This window comes from Poecilia reticulata, chromosome 18 (assembly GCF_904066995.2).
Source record: "Poecilia reticulata chromosome 18, P_reticulata-male-v2, whole genome shotgun sequence".
NCBI classification, from domain to species: Eukaryota; Metazoa; Chordata; class Actinopteri; order Cyprinodontiformes; family Poeciliidae; genus Poecilia; species Poecilia reticulata.
Window position 1 is genome coordinate 5,670,324 of NC_088847.1, and position 19,782 is coordinate 5,690,105.

The following is a 19,782-nucleotide window of genomic DNA, read 5'->3' on the forward strand; positions in this document are numbered from 1 at the left end:
GGCCAAAGTTCTTTGCCGCCACGTTTGGAAATACTTGCTTCAGTCAATAATGAGGCATGAAAAAGACATTGACCCAAAGGAATTTCTGGATTGTTCCATCTTTTGACCTTTCACTTTTGGAAATGATTCTATGTTTGTCGCGAGACGTGACGCTTATGAGAGCAGCAATTTTAAACAGCACATCGTCTCTGTGGCGCAATCGGTTAGCGCGTTCGGCTGTTAACCGAAAGGTTGGTGGTTCGAGCCCACCCAGGGACGTGCGTCTTTAATCTAGAAAATCCAACGGATGTTCTGAGGTTAACTAGCACTGATTGTTGGCCAAAGTTCTTTGCCGCCACGTTTGGAAATACTTGCTTCAGTCAATAATTGAGGCATGAAAAAGACATTGACCCAAAGGAATTTCTGGATTGTTCCATCTTTTCACCTATGGAAACAAGACTCTAGAATCATACAATGCTTGTCGAGAAACGTGGCGCTTGTGAGTGCAGCAATAGTAAGCAGCACATCGTCTCTGTGGCGCAATCGGTTAGCGCGTTCGGCTGTTAACCGAAAGGTTGGTGGTTCGAGCCCACCCAGGGACGTGCGTCTTTAATCTAGAAAATCCATCGGATGTTCTAGGTTGACTAGCACTGATTGTTGGCCAAAGTTCTTTGCCGCCACGTTTGGAAATACTTGCTTCAGTCAATAATTGAGGCATGAAAAAGACATTGACCCAATGGAATTTCTGGATTGTTCCATCTTTTGACCTTTCACTTTTGGAAATGATTCTGTTTGTCGCGAGACGTGACGCTTATGAGAGGAGCAATTTTAAGCAAAACATCGTCTCTGTTGCGCAATCGGTTAGCGCGTTCGGCTGTTAACCGAAAGGTTGGTGGTTCGAGCCCACCCAGGGACGTGCGTCTTTAATCTAGAAAATCCAAAGGATGTTCTGAGGTTCACTAGCACTGATTGTTGGAAAAAGTTCTTTGCCGCCACGTTTGGAAATACTTGCTTCAGTCAATAATTGAGGCATGAAAAAGACATTGACCCAAAGGAATCTCTGGATTGTTCCATCTTTTCACCTTTCACCTATGGAAACAAGACTCTAGAATCATACAATGCTTGTCGAGAAACGTGGCGCTTGTGAGTGCAGCAATAGTAAGCAGCACATCGTCTCTGTGGCGCAATCGGTTAGCGCGTTCGGCTGTTAACCGAAAGGTTTGTAGTTCGAGCCCCCCGAGGTACCTGTGGCTTTACTCTCGAAAGCCAACGGATGTTCTGAGGTTGACTAGCACTGATTGTTGGCCAAAGTTCTTTGCCGCCACGTTTGGAAATACTTGCTTCAGTCAATAACTGAGGCATGAAAAAGACATTGACCCAAAGGAATTTCTGGATTGTTCCATCTTTTGACCTTTCACATTTGGAAATGATTCTGTTTGTCGCGAGACGTGACGCTTATGAGAGCAGCAATTTTAAGCAAAACATCGTCTCTGTGGCGCAATCGGTTAGCGCGTTCGGCTGTTAACCGAAAGGTTGGTGGTTCGAGCCCACCCAGGGACGTGTGTCTTTATTCTAGAAAATCCAACGGATGTTCTGAGGTTGACTAGCACTGATTGTTGGCCAAAGTTCTTTGCCGCCACGTTTGGAAATACTTGCTTCAGTCAATAATTGAGACATGAAAAAGACATTGACCCAAAGGAATTTCTGGATTGTTCCATCTTTTCACCTATGGAAACAAGACTCTAGAATCATACAATGCTTGTCGAGAAACGTGGCGCTTGTGAGTGCAGCAATAGTAAGCAGCACATCGTCTCTGTGGCGCAATCGGTTAGCGCGTTCGGCTGTTAACCGAAAGGTTGGTGGTTCGAGCCCACCCAGGGACCTGTGTCTTTATTCTAGAAAATCCAACGGATGTTCTGAGGTTGACTAGCACTGATTGTTGGCCAAAGTTCTTTGCCGCCACGTTTGGAAATACTTGCTTCAGTCAATAATTGAGGCATGAAAAAGACATTGACCCAATGGAATTTCTGGATTGTTCCATCTTTTGACCTTTCACTTGTGGAAATGATTCTGTTTGTCGCGAGACGTGACGCTTATGAGAGCAGCAATTTTAAACAGCACATCGTCTCTGTGGCGCAATCGGTTAGCGCGTTCGGCTGTTAACCGAAAGGTTGGTGGTTCGAGCCCACCCAGGGACGTGCGTCTTTAATCTAGAAAATCCAACGGATGTTCTGAGGTTGACTAGCACTGATTGTTGGCCAAAGTTCTTTGCCGCCACGTTTTGCAATAGTTCCTTCAGTCAATAACTGAGGCATGAAAAAGACATTGACCCAAAGGAATTTCTGGATTGTTCCATCTTTTGACCTTTCACCTGTGGAAACAGACTCTGAATGATACACTGCTTGTCGAGAACGTGCGCTTGTGAGTGCAGCAATAGTAAGCAGCACATCGTCTCTGTGGCGCAATCGGTTAGCGCGTTCGGCTGTTAACCGAAAGTTGTATTCGAGCCCACCCAGGGACTGTGTCTTTATTCTAGAAAGCCAACGGATGTTCTGAGGTTGACTAGCACTGATTGTTGGCCAAAGTTCTTTGCCGCCACGTTTGGAAATACTTGCTTCAGTCAATAACTGAGGCATGAAAAAGACATTGACCCAAAGGAATTTCTGGATTGTTCCATCTTTTGACCTTTCACTTTTGGAAATGATTCTGTTTGTAGCGAGACGTGACGCTTCTGAGAGCAGCAATTTTAAGCAAAACATCATCTCTGTGGCGCAATCGGTTAGGGCGTTCGGCTGTTAACCGAAAGGTTGGTGGTTCGAGCCCACCCAGGGACGTGTGTCTTTATTCTAGAAAATCCAACGGATGTTCTGAGGTTGACTAGCACTGATTGTTGGCCAAAGTTCTTTGCCGCCACGTTTGGAAATACTTGCTTCAGTCAATAATTGAGGCATGAAAAAGACATTGACCCAAAGGAATTTCTGGATTGTTCCATCTTTTGACCTTTCACTTGTGGAAATGATTCTATGTTTGTCGCGAGACGTGACGCTTATGAGAGCAGCAATTTTAAACAGCACATCGTCTCTGTGGCGCAATCGGTTAGCGCGTTCGGCTGTTAACCGAAAGGTTGGTGGTTCGAGCCCACCCAGGGACGTGCGTCTTTAATCTAGAAAATCCAACGGATGTTCTGAGGTTGACTAGCACTGATTGTTGGCCAAAGTTCTTTGCCGCCACGTTTTGCAATAGTTGCTTCAGTCAATAACTGAGGCATGAAAAAGACATTGACCCAAAGGAATTTCTGGATTGTTCCATCTTTTGACCTTTCACCTGTGGAAACAAGACTCTAGAATGATACACTGCTTGTCGAGAAACGTGACGCTTATGAGAGCAGCAATTTTAAACAGCACATCGTCTCTGTGGCGCAATCGGTTAGCGCGTTCGGCTGTTAACCGAAAAGTTTGTAATTCGAGCCCACCCAGGGACGTGTGTCTTTATTCTAGAAAGCCAACGGATGTTCTGAGGTTGACTAGCACTGATTGTTGGCCAAAGTTCTTTGCCGCCACGTTTGGAAATACTTGCTTCAGTCAATAACTGAGGCATGAAAAAGACATTGACCCAAAGGAATTTCTGGATTGTTCCATCTTTTGACCTTTCACTTGTGGAAATGATTCTGTTTGTCGCGAGACGTGACGCTTATGAGAGCAGCAATTTTAAACAGCACATCGTCTCTGTGGCGCAATTGGTTAGCGCGTTTGGCTGTTAACCGAAAGGTTGGTGGTTCGAGCCCACCCAGGGACGTGCGTCTTTAATCTAGAAAATCCAAAGGATGTTCTGAGGTTCACTAGCACTGATTGTTGGCCAAAGTTCTTTGCCGCCACGTTTGGAAATACTTGCTTCAGTCAATAACTGAGGCATGAAAAAGACATTGACCCAAAGGAATTTCTGCATTGTTCCATCTTTTGACCTTTCACTTTTGGAAATGATTCTGTTTGTCGCGAGACGTGACGCTTATGAGAGCAGCAATTTTAAGCAAAACATCGTCTCTGTGGCGCAATCGGTTAGCGCGTTCGGCTGTTAACCGAAAGGTTTGTGGTTCGAGCCCACCCAGGGACCTGTGTCTTTATTCTAGAAAATCCAACGGATGTTCTGAGGTTGACTAGCACTGATTGTTGGCCAAAGTTCTTTGCCGCCACGTTTGGAAATACTTGCTTCAGTCAATAATTGAGGCATGAAAAAGACATTGACCCAAAGGAATTTCTGGATTGTTCCATCTTTTGACCTTTCACTTGTGGAAATGATTCTGTTTGTCGCGAGACATGACGCTTATGAGAGCAGCAATTTTAAACAGCACATCGTCTCTGTGGCGCAATCGGTTAGCGCGTTCGGCTGTTAACCGAAAGGTTGGTGGTTCGAGCCCACCCAGGGACGTGCGTCTTTAATCTAGAAAATCCAAAGGATGTTCTGAGGTTCACTAGCACTGATTGTTGGCCAAAGTTCTTTGCCGCCACGTTTGGAAATACTTGCTTCAGTCAATAACTGAGGCATGAAAAAGACATTGACCCAAAGGAATTTCTGGATTGTTCCATCTTTTGACCTTTCACTTTTGGAAATGATTCTGTTTGTCGCGAGACGTGACGCTTATGAGAGCAGCAATTTTAAGCAAAACATCGTCTCTGTGGCGCAATCGGTTAGCGCGTTCGGCTGTTAACCGAAAGGTTGGTGGTTCGAGCCCACCCAGGGACGTGTGTCTTTATTCTAGAAAATCCAACGGATGTTCTGAGGTTGACTAGCACTGATTCTTGGCCAAAGTTCTTTGCCGCCACGTTTGGAAATACTTGCTTCAGTCAATAATTGAGACATGAAAAAGACATTGACCCAAAGGAATTTCTGGATTGTTCCATCTTTTCACCTTTCACCTATGGAAACAAGACTCTAGAATCATACACTGCTTGTCGAGAAACGTGGCGCTTGTGAGTGCAGCAATAGTAAGCAGCGCATCGTCTCTGTGGCGCAATCGGTTAGCGCGTTCGGCTGTTAACCGAAAAGTTTGTAATTCGAGCCCACCCAGGGACCTGTGTCTTTATTCTAGAAAGCCAACGGATGTTCTGAGGTTGACTAGCACTGATTGTTGGCCAAAGTTCTTTGCCGCCACGTTTGGAAATACTTGCTTCAGTCAATAACTGAGGCATGAAAAAGACATTGACCCAAAGGAATTTCTGGATTGTTCCATCTTTTGACCTTTCACTTTTGGAAATGATTCTGTTTGTCGCGAGACGTGACGCTTATGAGAGCAGCAATTTTAAGCAAAACATCGTCTCTGTGGCGCAATCGGTTAGGGCGTTCGGCTGTTAACCGAAAGGTTGGTGGTTCGAGCCCACCCAGGGACATGTGTCTTTATTCTAGAAAATCCAACGGATGTTCTGAGGTTGACTAGCACTGATTGTTGGCCAAAGTTCTTTGCCGCCACGTTTGGAAATACTTGCTTCAGTCAATAACTGAGGCATGAAAAAGACATTGACCCAAAGGAATTTCTGGATTGTTCCATCTTTTGACCTTTCACTTTTGGAAATGATTCTGTTTGTCGCGAGACGTGACGCTTATGAGAGCAGCAATTTTAAGCAAAACATCGTCTCTGTGGCGCAATCGGTTAGCGCGTTCGGCTGTTAACCGAAAGGTTGGTGGTTCGAGCCCACCCAGGGACGTGTGTCTTTATTCTAGAAAATCCAACGGATGTTCTGAGGTTGACTAGCACTGATTGTTGGCCAAAGTTCTTTGCCGCCACGTTTGGAAATACTTGCTTCAGTCAATAATTGAGACATGAAAAAGACATTGACCCAAAGGAATTTCTGGATTGTTCCATCTTTTGACCTTTCACTTGTGGAAATGATTCTATGTTTGTCGCGAGACGTGACGCTTATGAGAGCAGCAATTTTAAACAGCACATCGTCTCTGTGGCGCAATCGGTTAGCGCGTTCGGCTGTTAACCGAAAGGTTGGTGGTTCGAGCCCACCCAGGGACGTGCGTCTTTAATCTAGAAAATCCAACGGATGTTCTGAGGTTGACTACCACTGATTGTTGGCCAACATCCAAAATTCTTGGCCGCCACTTTTGGAAAGACTTGCTTCAGTCAATATTCGAGGCATGAAAAATCCTTGATCGAAGGCAACTTTTGGATTACTCAATTTTTTGCCCTTTGACTTGTGGTAACAACGCTACAGAACGCTGTGGTGCTTGTCGAGAGACGTGGTGCTTGTGTGAGCAGCAATATTCTGCATTGCATCGTCTCTGTGGCGCAATCGGTTAACGCCTCCCCACACAGGAACGTGCATTTTTATTCTCCAAAAGGCATTGGATGATAAAGAATAAAAGGTCAGGTTTGACCTAAGAATAAAAAGCAGCCTCACAGCACAAGAGACCAAGTGTTTTGTACTCAATGGAGAAAAGGCAAGTTAACAGATTTTTGCAATGTGTAGTCTACAAGTGTTGACTTTAAGTTGATAAGTGTAACATCACTGGCATAACAGAGCTAATCTTTATACCGTTAAGATTTAAATAGTACAGACTGGATGAAAATTAATCAGAGCTGTGAATTTAAACATTATAGTTAGAACTGTAGGATCTAAATGGAAAAATATTGACATTTTTTTCTCTGTAAATAAAAAAAATACAGTCAATAGATTTGATGCCATTTATTAAAATGAGTCAGTTTTAATAGGCTTAAAGAGTATTAAAATATACCTATTGTTCTAAGTTATCCTTTGAGGATCAACAAATGATCTCTTTGTACAACCCCTGGCTAAAAGTATGGAATCACCAGTCTTGGATGAGCACTCATTGAGACATTTCATGCAGTAAAACAAACTCAGATCAAAAACATGACACAATAATAAGGTCATTCCAAAGTGCAACTTGTTGGCTTTCAGGAATACTCAAAGAAATGAAGAGAAAACATTATGGAAGTCAGCGAATGATACTTTTATTGACCAAACACAGGGAAATAAATATGGATATATGGATAAATATTCCGCCACTCTTTTTTTTTCCAAGACATATCTCAGTATCCAGCAGATCGGCCAACACAGCCTGTCCTGAACGTTTATCCATGGAGAGAGATATGAAGAAAACTTAACAGCTGTCATTAGTACTGAAGTGTGATTACAATGGCACAGTGCTCAAAAGGTTTTTAGATTTACAGAGTCAGTGACTCCGAAAATAATACAGTGTCTGGAAAGATATGGTCTCAAATACTGTAGGTCAGCGGGTAAAGAGGGGCATCAGTGATGTCTGGATGATGCAGTAGAAGAGAGTTGCTACATGGGTTAAACCAGAGGTGCTAGACTCACCTTTTTGCGTTCATTGCAACACCCACTGCTTTCATCTAGTTATTGTAGATTCAGTGAAAGCAGTGTCTGTGGTCAATTGTGTTTTTATGTACTGTTTCAACAATTGTATGTATACACATCAGTTTCTTAGGTTCATGAAAAGATTTACTTTAATGCAGTTCTTACACTGAATACACAGGCAGACTGTCTTTGGTGCCTAGTGAGGCTGTGATCCATTCAAGTGTCTGTTTGTGTTCTGGATGTCCCAGGTTTTGAATCGACTGCAGAGACAAATCCACGTGTTTCTGTTTGGGTAACAGAAACCCAAACATTCTGCCGTACCATTCATCACAATCTGAAACTGAAGAGAAATTAGATAAACTAGCATTTTTACTGTGCCACCCAGACTGCCTCTCCTCAGGTGACACTCACCTAGCTGGCACCTGACTGGTCAGTGGTTTAAGTTGTCCATCAGGATTTCATCCTGATGGGTATTGATGCAGTAACCTATCTACAATCGTTCCTGGTCGTTTAATAATCAGTGAAAGTCGGAACATTTTGGATCCTGTTTTTTAGACTTGCTGAACTGTTTCCTCAGAGTGAAGTTCCACCTGGATGAGTAGAGTCAGAATCGTCAATCGTGACCCTGCAAGGCAGAAAAACCTAATAGAGATGAGACATATTTTATTTTCCTGTTCACACAGTATTTAAATATTGTGACATATAAGTTGATATAAATGATGGCCTTACTGCTTTCCTTCAAAACACACAGAAAAAAGTTGGAGTTTTAGGTTTTTTACTGCTCTGTTGAACAAAGTAAAAAGAATAATTATTTCTTTTGTCTCTTTTTTTTTCTCTTCAAAATAATGCTCAATCCAAATTCATTCTCACTGTGAATGGTAAGCGGATACTAACCGAACACCCCACCTCCTGACAGTGAAATCATTGCTAGTGGAGCACAGTTCAGTCACTAACACTGTCCATTCAGGGTCTCACTGTGTTCACAATGGGAACCTTCAGCTTGATGCTCGCTTTACTCTGCAACCTCAGTAAGTACACCTACGTGTCTTTTCTCAGTACACACGCCAGCTCACTGCATTGTAATCCACCATTTCACATTCATAGTTTTGAACTTAACAAACAGCATACTGGTTTTTCTTTTTATTATTTGTTTGTTTCAGGTTGGGTCGCTGTGTCAGTCTGCCTGTTTCAAACCGTGACGGTTCAAACCCATGAAGAAGTCACTCTGCGATGCGTCAACCTTAGCTGGATTGCCGGTCACATTTTCTGGTTCAAGCTGGCCGATGGAGCCAACGTGAGCCGGATCTCGTCTATGTCCACCTCAGAAGCTGTTCCCTCATTTTTTGATGAATTTCATCAGGGCAGATTTACCATGAGATCCAACGTCACAAACATATTTCTGGACATCAAGCAGGTGGAGGTGAACGACTCTGGATTGTATTTCTGTGGGTTTTATGCTGAGGATTTCCCTGGAGTCTTCAGTGCAACATATTTACATGTCGAAGGTAAGATTGTGATCCTGCATATTTCAAGTGACTAAATAAATACTGGATACTGATTAATTTCCAATTATGATGGGATTATTTTTTCCTAGTCAGTCTTTTACATCAGATTGAAGAACCAGACAACCTGATGAACTGGATCCTGGGTGGCGTAGTCATTTTTCTTGCAATGGTTATCATCAGTTTGGTTGTCAAAATCAGGACTTTGTATCCAGGTATAAATATTTTAATTCCCACTGAAAAGTGAGATGTTTATTCGTGTAAAAATGTCCTGATTAAACCAACAGTATTAAGGGTTGTGGTTGTTTTCAGCTCCAACACACAGAAATAATACAGAACGCTGTGAGGTAATCAATTTGAAACAAATTACATGTTTCCTCAATTAAACCCGTTCTTTATGTTTCTAAGTTAGTGACTGTCAGTTATTTTATTTTGCAGAATTTGGACTCTTGCACCCAGAACTACTCAGCACTGAGGTTCCCTCCAAAAGTAAAAAGCAACAGAAGACCAGCAGCAGAACGAGTGGTGGAGTCACGTGGAGTTCTCTATGCTGCTACAAGATAGACTCACCAAGAGAAACAGCAACTGATAGTAAAGAAAAATGTTTTGTGAAGTTCATTTTCTTGTTGTTTTTTTAATTACAGAAGGTTTCTGTTTATTGACTTTTCAAACTTGTAAGAAACATGTAAGGAAGACCAAATAAAGCTTTTTGAATCTATGTTTAGATGTGAGGTAGAATAACACTGGTACATGCTGGCAAAAGGTCCTTCAATCACGTTGCTGCTTGTTTCCACTGTGGTGACGGCAGATGAGAAAAACAAAATACCACAGAGACTGCTTCAAGCTCTCTGCATCAGAGCAGCACTGCTTTCAATTTATAAAGAACGTAATCTGTAAATATTTAAGTATCGGGGTATTTTTTTTATTTTTTTATGGCAGCCATTCTAATTAATCCATGTTTTACAAACCTGATCTTATGACCCAGTGGTCAATGTGTCAGAAAGGTTGAGCTGTTTAGCATTGGCTGCTAATGAGTCATTTTAACTGATTTGACAGTCTGCAGGGATGATCATAGTCATTGAAGGTTCAGGATCTTTTGGGTGACGTTCTGTTAAAACATGGAGGCAGTTCATGTCTTTGCTTCAGTTGATAACTACATTTAATACTAATTTATATTAGCTTGTTTCAGAGCTTAGAGCAAGCACAAAAGGGCAAAGGTCAAATGAAACTTCTACTATTGTAAAATAGCTGCAGTCCCTATTGGTACTTTAACGTTCTTTTGGTTTTCAATTATAGCTGAGCATAAACACAGATAAAGTCAACATGAACCGATCTTAATCACATCAGAAAAACAAAACTGATATTTCTGCTCCAACATGGAGCACCATGTTGTGTGGTATGATAATGTAAGCGAAAACCCATAACGCCGTGGTTAGGTTTGTAGTTGGAAGCTCAGACACAGAAAGGTAAAGTGAAGATTTTTTTTAAATAACTGAAAAGCAGAGGCTTACAATACTTTGATGAAGGGAACAGGACATGGAATAGGCGAGAGTGAAACACAAAGGGTAACGGAGAAAGTTCTAGAAGGATGCAGTGAATAATGACAAACCAGAGGGATGTTTCACAAAAACAGAATTCAGAAATCCAGGAAAAAGAGATAAAGTCAGGTTTGACGTGTGTAACAAGTTCATCCTGGCTTTATCCATTTCACAAAGGTCAAACCAGACTCAGGAGGTGTGACTATGTCGAGTCAGGGTTAAGTAATTTGGGTAGATGCGGGTCCACCGCTTTCCTCAACAGACCGTGAGCTTGATTACAGATTCACTGATGCTGGAATGGATAGCTGAGTGTGACATACATCACACCAAATGAGCAACAACTTTTGATGGAGGATTATGAGGAACTGAAACACATCATACTTAAACTGCAATAGCAAACAATAGACTGAACTTGTAATTACCCTAAAATATACATTTCCTTGCCACTGCTCTTATATCACACTATTATTTTTGTTACAAATCTTATCAATATTTAAGCAGAAAAAAACATATGACTGGACCAAAGAGAACCTGGCGACAGATTAAGATTAAATATAGGAATATTTTGCAGACTGGTAAATATCTATCTAACAATGTTGATTATAATGTAGAAATGACAGCAGCCATTGGTATCATCCATCATGACTTCCTAATCTCAAGCCTTCAGCAGTGGGTGGGTATCAAGGCTCTTTACCGGTTTCGGTCGTACATCACTGACAGATGTTTTCATGCTAGTTTCTGTGGTCTGAGCTCAAACTATGCTGTGCTGCCCTGGGGTGAACCACAAGGCTCTATTCTTGGACATCTGCCTTTAAAAAAAAAAGAAAAATCTGCTTTCATCTTTTTGCAAATGATTGCCATCTCTATTTCTAATTGAAAAGAAGAACACACTACATTAAGCCCCTCTTTAACTTTCTGGCTGACATCAGAAAGTGCTTGGCACAAAATGTTCTGAGTTTTAATGTGAATTATGAACCTCCCACCTTTGGCACCACTTGAAATAACTAGGAGTAAAAAATGGACCATCTTTTGGAAATGAACAGTCATGATGTTCACAGACATCATGAACATCATGACGTCACAACTTTGTTGTGAAGTCTCGTTTTTACCACTTGAGGAAATCAGTAAAGACTGAATCTGTTTATATCCAGCATCAGTGTTGAAACAGTAGTCCGTACTTTCATTATGTCTCAGTTCGATTGATATGGTTTGATATTTGGTGTTGCCCAACCTGCTGTTGCTCCCTTACATAACTTGACAGAAATGTCTTGGATATCTTTTTGCAAACTTTTCACAAACCCTCCTCAGAAACTTGACCCATTCATAGCGACACATTTACTGTCATACTTGATATCAGGCTTCTGTGATGGCCAAACACTGACTCTGTTGTCCTTAAATTAATATCCCCCCCCACCTCCTCAAAAAAAAATTATGTGTTCACTGTAAACACGTATTTGGGCTGGAGTTCATGTTATGGACTTTTTTTCCATTAATCTCATTGAATTTGTTTGCTTTAACAAATTACTTTAACAACTTACTTTTTTGTCTTGAATTAACTTAAAAGCTATACATTTTTAACTTAAAGGAGCTTTTCACTTTGACTTTACTTGAAACAATTGAGTTCAATGCCAGTTTTGTATCCTGACTGACGTCATGCACCCTTCACCAGGAACAGATCCTAAACCAATCAGCATGGAGTGGTGGTTCAGGGGTTGAGCACAACCCACATGTGGAGCCTTTAACCCTCGACCCAGTTGTTGTTGGTTCAATTCCCAGCCTGAAGACTTTTATCACATGTTTTCCTCCTCTTTTGTTACCCAATTTCTAAATACTATCAAATAAACGCTGCCTGAGCCATAAAACCCTTTTAAAAGAGAGATTCCTTATTAGTTTACTTCTTTATTTCAAGTAAACTAAATGATTTGAGTAAGACTGACTTAAGTTAATCGAATGACTTGTTATCAATTGAAGCTTCAGCTGTAACTTGATCGAAGGTGTTGGTGTTAGTTGTATAAGGTCACATTTGTCTCTCTATTGTGTTCATGGAACACTTGTTTACCATGTATAAGGTGGAGCATAAAAATGGGAAAATGTTTGTCTGTTATGACTTGTTGTAAATGTAAAAATGTATATTCTGCTCAGCTAAAAGTTTTTTTAAATGAGTTTTTAAGGATTTGTATAAAGTGTGGCGATCCTGCGCTACAGTCAGGTGTTGAAGATGGATGGAGGGAAAAAAGGATACAACTAATAATCTACTAATCAAATCCCATCCGTTTGCTGATCCCTTAAATAGTAAAACTCCAGTTTGGTAAAACATTTTAGAATTGTGGGTCGTGTTAATTCGGTCCATTTCTAGATATGTTGTTCATACTTTTGTCTCATGAGAAGAGAAAGGTTAAATATCTATAGGAAAAACTCTGAACCTGTTCTCAGCTTTAATAGGCTGACAAAAATCTAACAGCTCTCCACCTCTTTATAGTGAGATCACTATAAACTGGAGCACAGTTCATTTCCTAGCATCGCTCTGGTCGGGTCTGTGTTCACCATGACGAACTACAACATGACACTGGCTTTATTCTTGGCCTTCAGTAAGTACATCGATAACAAATATCCTCACAACAGTTTTTTGCTTTAGATAGGTGTTTTATATATTATCATTAATAATTTGTTTTTTCAACTTGAACTTCGTGAATGTTTCAGGTTGGATCTCAGCGTCAGTCTGTCAGTTCGACACCGTGGTGGTTCAGCCTGGTGAAGAAGTCACACTGCAGTGCTCCAATTTTAGCAGCGTTTTCTCCCGTGTGTGGTGGTTCAAACTCACTAAAGGGCCTAACGTCAGCTGCATCTCATCCATGAAGAGTTTTGGAACTAATGTTTCATGGTATGATGGATTCCAACAAGAAAAATTTACAATGACATCAAACTTCTCAAACGTCTTTCTGAACATCAAAAAGCTGGATGTGAAGGACTCTGGGATATATTTCTGTGGATACAAAATCAAAGGAGTCCCTGGAGTCTTTACTGCAACAGATTTACAGGTTAAAGGTAAGGTTATGATAATTCAAATCGCAATGGTTGTCATACAAAATACAGATTTCAATGACATTTTTCTGTACCTTAAATGTTTTGAAATTCACTTAGACCAGTTTCATGGACTAGACTGTTTGCTGAACTGGATCCTGGGTGGTGTGATCATTTTTCTTGCAATGGTCATCATGGGATTGGTTGTCAAAGTCTGGAACTTATTTTCAGGTACCCGAAATATTTTAATTCACATTGAAAACTGAGAAGATTATAAACATGAGTTGAGGTCATATAAACAGCTGTGGGTGTTTTCAGCTCAAACTGATGCAAAGAATGATGAACGTCATGAGGTACCTTATCTAAAACAAATCAAAGCATTTCCTCCTTAAACACATAAAGGATTTTAAATAATTAACAATAAGTCCTTTTATCTGCAGAACTCAGACTCTTCCAACCTGGACTACGCAGAAGTGAGTTTCCTTCCCAAAGCAAAAGGCAGTGGAAGACGTACAGCGGAAGGAGATTTGGAGCCAAATGTGTTGTATGCGGCTACAAGATGATGATAAGCTCAAATAATAGTAATACTATTAATGATGTTTTAATGTACATTTTTTTACGAGGTTAAAATAAACAGGCAGTAAATTTGATTTCTTTTACTTACATGTTTGATGGAAAATGGAAAATGTCATGTGGACTGCTTGAAATTTCTTAAGTCTATGTTTAAATGTTAGAGTGATGCTAATACTCTATCCTGGCCAAAGATTTTCTTTTTTTTTTTTTTTTTGTTATTGGTATTAAGTTCGTTCAAATCAAAACTGATATCAATTTATCTGAACTTGTTTTTGGTGGCTCTTGCTAATAAATTACGTTTGTGAAGCCAGTCGAGTTTAGTGTTTGACAAGAAGGGGAACTTTTTGCATTGGTGCTAAAAGGTCAAGTTGAAATTATTTAAATAAACAACAATGTAAAAACTGTCTAAATACAGGTAGAAGGTGTTCTCTGAACGTCACTGGACTGGATTTTTTTCTTTAAAGCCTAAAGTGGGTTTCTGTTGAACATGAGCTAAAAGTTACGTTTTCAGAGAGAGCAAGACCGTGACGGTCGTGTTCCGAGAAAATAAAAAATTGAACATGGTTGTTGTTTTTGGAAACTAAAGACTAGATAATTTTGCTTCTCAAGTAAATGCCTTCCCTTAGAAACACTTTCCTCATTATTTAGCATGAACGCTGATAACGTCGTAATTGACAGACTGTGACCCGTTTTGCACATTTACATTCATATTGCTTGTGATTTATTTTTCAAATTTCTGTTTTAAGTTGCAAACCAACTAAAAACATGTTTTTGTAACATTATGCATGTATAGTTTTATCATATAATGTCGTTATACCGAGAGCTACCAGTTAGTTTTGATTATGTAAAAGCTCAACTTCAACTAATAGTTAAAAATTTTGCTCCAGGTATACAATCTCTTTAAGTGTATTAGTTGCAGGCGATATATTGGAACTATGTCTGATTGTTACTCCTGTCAAAATAAATTCTGTTACTGTTAACACTTGTCTGATCTCTTGTTGTTCACATTAAATGAAACTAACAATCGTAGTCTCAGTTTCAAGTTCTTAGCTGACAAGTGGAATATGTTGTGGTCTTCTGCTCCTTTAACTTATCTGCTTTAGGTTTCGAAATGTATTCAGTTTAGAGTGTACTTCTCACACTTTTTCACAGTTGATGCCAAATATGTATATACACTGAATAAAAAGACACATGCACAGTTTTTCTCACTGTCTTAAGTTAATTCAGAAAAATTTGTTTGCTTTTGGTCAGTTAGAATTACCAAATGTATTTATATTTGCTAAGTGCCAGAAAAGTTAACAAGAAGATTTCTCAGAGATTTTATTTGTAACTTTCCTCAAATTCACAAGTGGACAAACATTTGGTCAGTATCAGGGATAGGTTTATTTTGAAATGTATGCCTTAGGTCAAACATTTTGGGTTTCCTTCCATAAATTTCTGAACAATGAGAAACGGACCAGAACTCCAGCTGACTTCCTTGAGAAGAGGAAGGAAGGAAGCCCAAAAGATCTTGCCCAAAACACAGTTATTTCTGATACTGACCAAATGTACGTCAACTTTTGAATTCGAGGAACAATAAAACCTCTAAAAACAATTTCTCGCTAAACTTCCTGGTATTTAGCAAATAGACACGATTTTGTTAATTCTAACTAAGTTAAAACTAGAAAATGTTTATTTAACCTCAGACTGTGAGACAAAAATGTATATTTTTATTTAGTACATGCAAATATCTGGTTTCAACTGTAGTTATTGCATTTCTATCATAGTAAAATTAGCTTACTCATATACATAAAGATGTGATTTATTTAATGTGATTTATTTAATATATATATAAATAAACACTTCCTGCATGATAGCACATATATTGCATCATATCAAAGCATTAACTGTGTTAAAGGCACCAGATACTTTGACAAGAAACAGCACAAAGAGCATCAAAAATACTGCAAACACTTTTGTCGTTGATTCTTAGTACAGCATCCACTGTTAGCTTTCATAAATTGTATTCAGGCAACTCTTGAAGGTCAGGTATGATTTTTGCCATTCTTACAAGTTTTATGACTTCTAAAGGGACACTTGAGCTGTTTCTTGGTGTGCTTCTGTGTGCTGTATGTCTGTAGTTGGTGTTTTAACTGCAGTAAAATAAGTTAGAGTGATTTCATGTAACTGAAACATCAGGAAGTTTTTATGTTCCTCATGAAATTTCAAACTATTTTCAAACGTATTTTGCTACAGAATTGCCTTTGCATTATCCATTGCTGTTTAATTAATCAAATTGGGTTTTTTTTCAATGTTTTCTAATATTCATTCCACCTGTTTCTTTAAATGTTTCTCATTATCAGTTTGACCAATCGGTACTTTTTAATCTGTTTTTAGGGATGCACTTGACATTTCTGAATACCTCTTTGCTTCTGGTTAAATTTTGTCGTCTCGTTTCAGGTTGTGCCGTTTGTCACTCTGTCGGTTTCACTCAGTGGCGGTTCAGGCTGGAGAAGACGTCACTCTGTCGTGCACCAACCTCAGCAGGCTTCCCTCTCACATCTCGTGGTCCAAACTGGCCGACGGCGGCGACGTCAGCTGCATCTCGTCCATGACCAGCTCCGAATCCAGAGCTGTGCTGTGTGATGGAGGTCAAAGTAACAAATACAACATGACGTCCAACAGGACAAACATCTTCCTGAAAGTCAAGGAAGTCAATGTTTGATGTCCTTGAAACATGAGTTTCAAGGAATGTACAATGCAACTTATTTATGAGTTGAAGGTAAGACTGAGCCAATTAAAATCAGTGTAATTAGCGATGCTGTATTTTTGGTTAATTGGTTTGTTTACAGTGTCAATTCCTGACTTTTTAAGAACAAAATGGTTTGAGGGGACTTGTTCTGTAGTACAATCATGTAAAAAACATAAATCAACATAAAAAAAACAAACAAAACACACGAAAAATCTCTGATCCACTGAAAATCTGCTGCTAGAAAAAGTGTTTATATTTAAACAACATGTAGGTCAGAGTTACTGCGGTTCAATTCAGGATTGAATCTTATTGCTCACAACTCAACTGGCAAACTGAATAGAAAATACATGTAAGATTTCAACTGTTTATGTCCATAACTGAATATAATCAATATTTAACAGTAATGAATACTGAACTGTCCTGTAGTTTAAGTACATTATGCTAAAGTGGATATAAACTGTTGAAGAAGCAAACTGACCCAAATCTTTTTTCTTTTTTTTTTGCTTGTTTGTTTTAATAATCCATCCGTTCTGCATTAATGTTGTGTCCTCTCCTACAGGCGACTCAAACCATGTGTCAAACAATCTGCTGATTTTGATTCTGGGAAGTGTTGTTGTTTTTCTTCTACTGGTCATCTTTGGCTTAATTTTCAAAATCTCAACCTCTCACACCGGTAATCTGTCGCTGATCTATGTTGACTTGGGAATAAAAATGACAAATCCTCTAATTAGTAAACCAGATGAACTGTTTTCATTTTTTCAGGTCAAACTAGCAGACAAAGTCAACAACAAAAAGAGGTATTTACATAATTTCAGCTGTTTTCTGAATCACTTAGTAATAAAACCTGGTGAGTTTCTGTAAGTAATTTTTTTGTTGTTGTTTTGTAGAACTTGAATTTGGAGGCTCTAAACTATTCAGCACTGAATTTCAGATCCAAAGCAAAAGGCGACAGAGGGCCTGCAGAGAGAGAGATGGATACAAATGTGATTTATTCTGCCACCAGATAAACTCTAAGTAGGAATGATGTGAGCTCAAGGTCAGAGTGGTGCTTTGTTATCACCATGTGTCATTTTATCTTCTACTTCTGAGGTTTTTTCTGTCTCTTCTAAAAAACTGAAATAAAAGGTTTTTTATAAAGGCAAGCTTTGATCAATCCTCATCTTTAGAAACAAAAACCTGCTTTCTATTTTCCTTCCTCTCATTTAACTCTTTCTGTCTTTCATGCTAGTTTTCGTTATTTTCAGTGAAATCTTTGTTCTGTTCTTGTTGGAAGGTTCATCTTCTCTTGGTTTCTGCAGCTACTTCATGTTCTGTTTTTTTTTTTTAAAGATTTGTCTCCAGTTTGCATCCATACAGTGGTTCTCACACATTCAGTTGGAATAATTTATTCGATTAAAGCAGCCTTTAATCGAATAAAGGCTGATGTATGAAACCATACGACAACAGGTTTCATACGACAACCAAAACTTGATGTTTGTGTTTAAGGCCAACAGAAAATAATGTCAAAAAAGTTAATAGGGAAAAAAAATAATCAGAAGTTTAAATTTATAAGGAGCCCTTCTGAACTCCAATAGTTCAAAAGAAATCATTATTCTGTAAAAGAAAAAAAGAAAATGTCCCAGAATATGTAAATAAGGTCCAGTTCATTCTCAGTATAAATCCAATACTTTCATGAAGGCCTCTGAGCTCTGATGAGAACTGCAGTGAACAAAAGCTGCCATATTACTGGGATGTTAGTGTATGTGAGGGAGTGTGAGAGTTTTTCCTCCAGCCGCTCTGCTAGAGGTGGTGATTGGACGAATCATGGCAACTATTACCTCGGCCTTCAATCAGATCCCTCGAATCATTTTCATCTTTGACTCAGTTCCCCACATAATTCTGTATCCTACAGCTCAGAGAACCTCAGTACTCATCCCAAACCCTAATAACCCTAATTCTAATTGGAAATCTACAAACGTTATCAGAGCTTTAGCTTTTTTTTCGTTTTTTTTTTAGAAAGAAGACCAGGCAAAACTTTTAGTCTCTGACTTTGCAAAGCTGCTATAGTCCCAGTTACTGCAGTGAGCCGTGGTGCAAGGCGTTAACTCAAGCTAGAGGGAAATGTAAAACATTTTTTAACCCTCAAGTCTTTCTCGCTTATTTAAAGACTTTTTTTTTGCTCAAATTTTAAATAAGCAAATTGAAAATTTTAAAAAGTGGTTATCTGTTAAACGTCACTTCATTTGAAGTACTCACATTTTATGATTGAGTCTGATTCACTTGGGTATCAAGAAGTTATATCAATTTTAGTTACACCACATGGTGTAACATGTGGGGAAAAACAGACATTTCAGCAACATGTGAATCAGATGGTTACCTCAGTTACTATCAGAATTAAAGAAAATGTATTAAAGATTTCTGTGTTGATATCTGTTACTGGTATTTGTGGTTTTGATGAAGAAAAAAAACGATTTATAGTTTTTGTGGAACATGTACTGAAGCCGTCCTCAGGGACTTTCAGCAGGCTAAACAAATCAAACAGCTCTCCACCTCCTCATCATGAGCTCGATACAAACTGGAGCTCAGTTCAGATTCTGACACCAACTGTGTTCACAACATGAGCTGCACCTTCACACTGGCTTTACTCTCCTCATTCAGTAAGTACATCTGAAAAATGTTCCCTCCAATACAGCCTGATTCCTTTTTGAACAAAAAAGTCAACAATTACTGTCATTAACCTTTTTGTACTTTCTGAATGTTACAGGTTGGATCTCTGTATCAGGTTTTCAGTTTCATGTATCAGTGGCACAGGCTGGTGCAGAAGTCACACTGCGGTGCTCCAACATGAGCACGTATCGCTCTCAGGTGTTCTGGTACAAGCTGAACGACGGACCCCTCGGCTGCATCTCTTCCATGCTGAACGCCGAATCCGCCCCGTCGTGGTACGATCCGTTTCAGTCGGATAAATTCACCATGAGATCCGACTCCACAAACGTCTCACTGAGCATCAAACCGCTGGACGACAACGACTCTGGGTTGTATTTCTGCGGACATTACTTTGATGCGTTTCCCGCTGTTTTCACTGCAACATATTTAAAGGTTGAAGGTAAGATTATGAG

At 39.5% G+C, this 19,782-nt stretch overlaps 15 non-coding genes across 15 annotated transcripts; all 15 read left to right on the forward strand.

Annotated features, from left to right (window-relative positions):
• Positions 1–184: 184 nt before the first annotated feature.
• Positions 185–258, forward strand: trnan-guu (transfer RNA asparagine (anticodon GUU)). The gene has a single exon. It is a non-coding gene; the product is annotated as a tRNA-Asn (tRNA).
• A 249-nt stretch (positions 259–507) lies between these two features.
• trnan-guu (transfer RNA asparagine (anticodon GUU)) lies at positions 508–581 on the forward strand. The gene has a single exon. It is a non-coding gene; the product is annotated as a tRNA-Asn (tRNA).
• Positions 582–821: 240 nt separating this feature from the next.
• trnan-guu (transfer RNA asparagine (anticodon GUU)) lies at positions 822–895 on the forward strand. The gene has a single exon. It is a non-coding gene; the product is annotated as a tRNA-Asn (tRNA).
• A 570-nt stretch (positions 896–1,465) lies between these two features.
• trnan-guu (transfer RNA asparagine (anticodon GUU)) lies at positions 1,466–1,539 on the forward strand. Its single transcript has one exon. It is a non-coding gene; the product is annotated as a tRNA-Asn (tRNA).
• Positions 1,540–1,788: 249 nt separating this feature from the next.
• On the forward strand, positions 1,789–1,862 carry trnan-guu (transfer RNA asparagine (anticodon GUU)). Its single transcript has one exon. It is a non-coding gene; the product is annotated as a tRNA-Asn (tRNA).
• A 241-nt stretch (positions 1,863–2,103) lies between these two features.
• Positions 2,104–2,177, forward strand: trnan-guu (transfer RNA asparagine (anticodon GUU)). Its single transcript has one exon. It is a non-coding gene; the product is annotated as a tRNA-Asn (tRNA).
• A 562-nt stretch (positions 2,178–2,739) lies between these two features.
• trnan-guu (transfer RNA asparagine (anticodon GUU)) lies at positions 2,740–2,813 on the forward strand. The gene has a single exon. It is a non-coding gene; the product is annotated as a tRNA-Asn (tRNA).
• Positions 2,814–3,056: 243 nt separating this feature from the next.
• Positions 3,057–3,130, forward strand: trnan-guu (transfer RNA asparagine (anticodon GUU)). The gene has a single exon. It is a non-coding gene; the product is annotated as a tRNA-Asn (tRNA).
• Positions 3,131–3,700: 570 nt separating this feature from the next.
• Positions 3,701–3,774, forward strand: trnan-guu (transfer RNA asparagine (anticodon GUU)). The gene has a single exon. It is a non-coding gene; the product is annotated as a tRNA-Asn (tRNA).
• Positions 3,775–4,015: 241 nt separating this feature from the next.
• trnan-guu (transfer RNA asparagine (anticodon GUU)) lies at positions 4,016–4,089 on the forward strand. Its single transcript has one exon. It is a non-coding gene; the product is annotated as a tRNA-Asn (tRNA).
• Positions 4,090–4,330: 241 nt separating this feature from the next.
• On the forward strand, positions 4,331–4,404 carry trnan-guu (transfer RNA asparagine (anticodon GUU)). Its single transcript has one exon. It is a non-coding gene; the product is annotated as a tRNA-Asn (tRNA).
• A 241-nt stretch (positions 4,405–4,645) lies between these two features.
• Positions 4,646–4,719, forward strand: trnan-guu (transfer RNA asparagine (anticodon GUU)). The gene has a single exon. It is a non-coding gene; the product is annotated as a tRNA-Asn (tRNA).
• Positions 4,720–5,289: 570 nt separating this feature from the next.
• On the forward strand, positions 5,290–5,363 carry trnan-guu (transfer RNA asparagine (anticodon GUU)). The gene has a single exon. It is a non-coding gene; the product is annotated as a tRNA-Asn (tRNA).
• A 241-nt stretch (positions 5,364–5,604) lies between these two features.
• trnan-guu (transfer RNA asparagine (anticodon GUU)) lies at positions 5,605–5,678 on the forward strand. The gene has a single exon. It is a non-coding gene; the product is annotated as a tRNA-Asn (tRNA).
• A 243-nt stretch (positions 5,679–5,921) lies between these two features.
• On the forward strand, positions 5,922–5,995 carry trnan-guu (transfer RNA asparagine (anticodon GUU)). The gene has a single exon. It is a non-coding gene; the product is annotated as a tRNA-Asn (tRNA).
• The last annotated feature ends 13,787 nt before the right edge of the window (positions 5,996–19,782 follow it).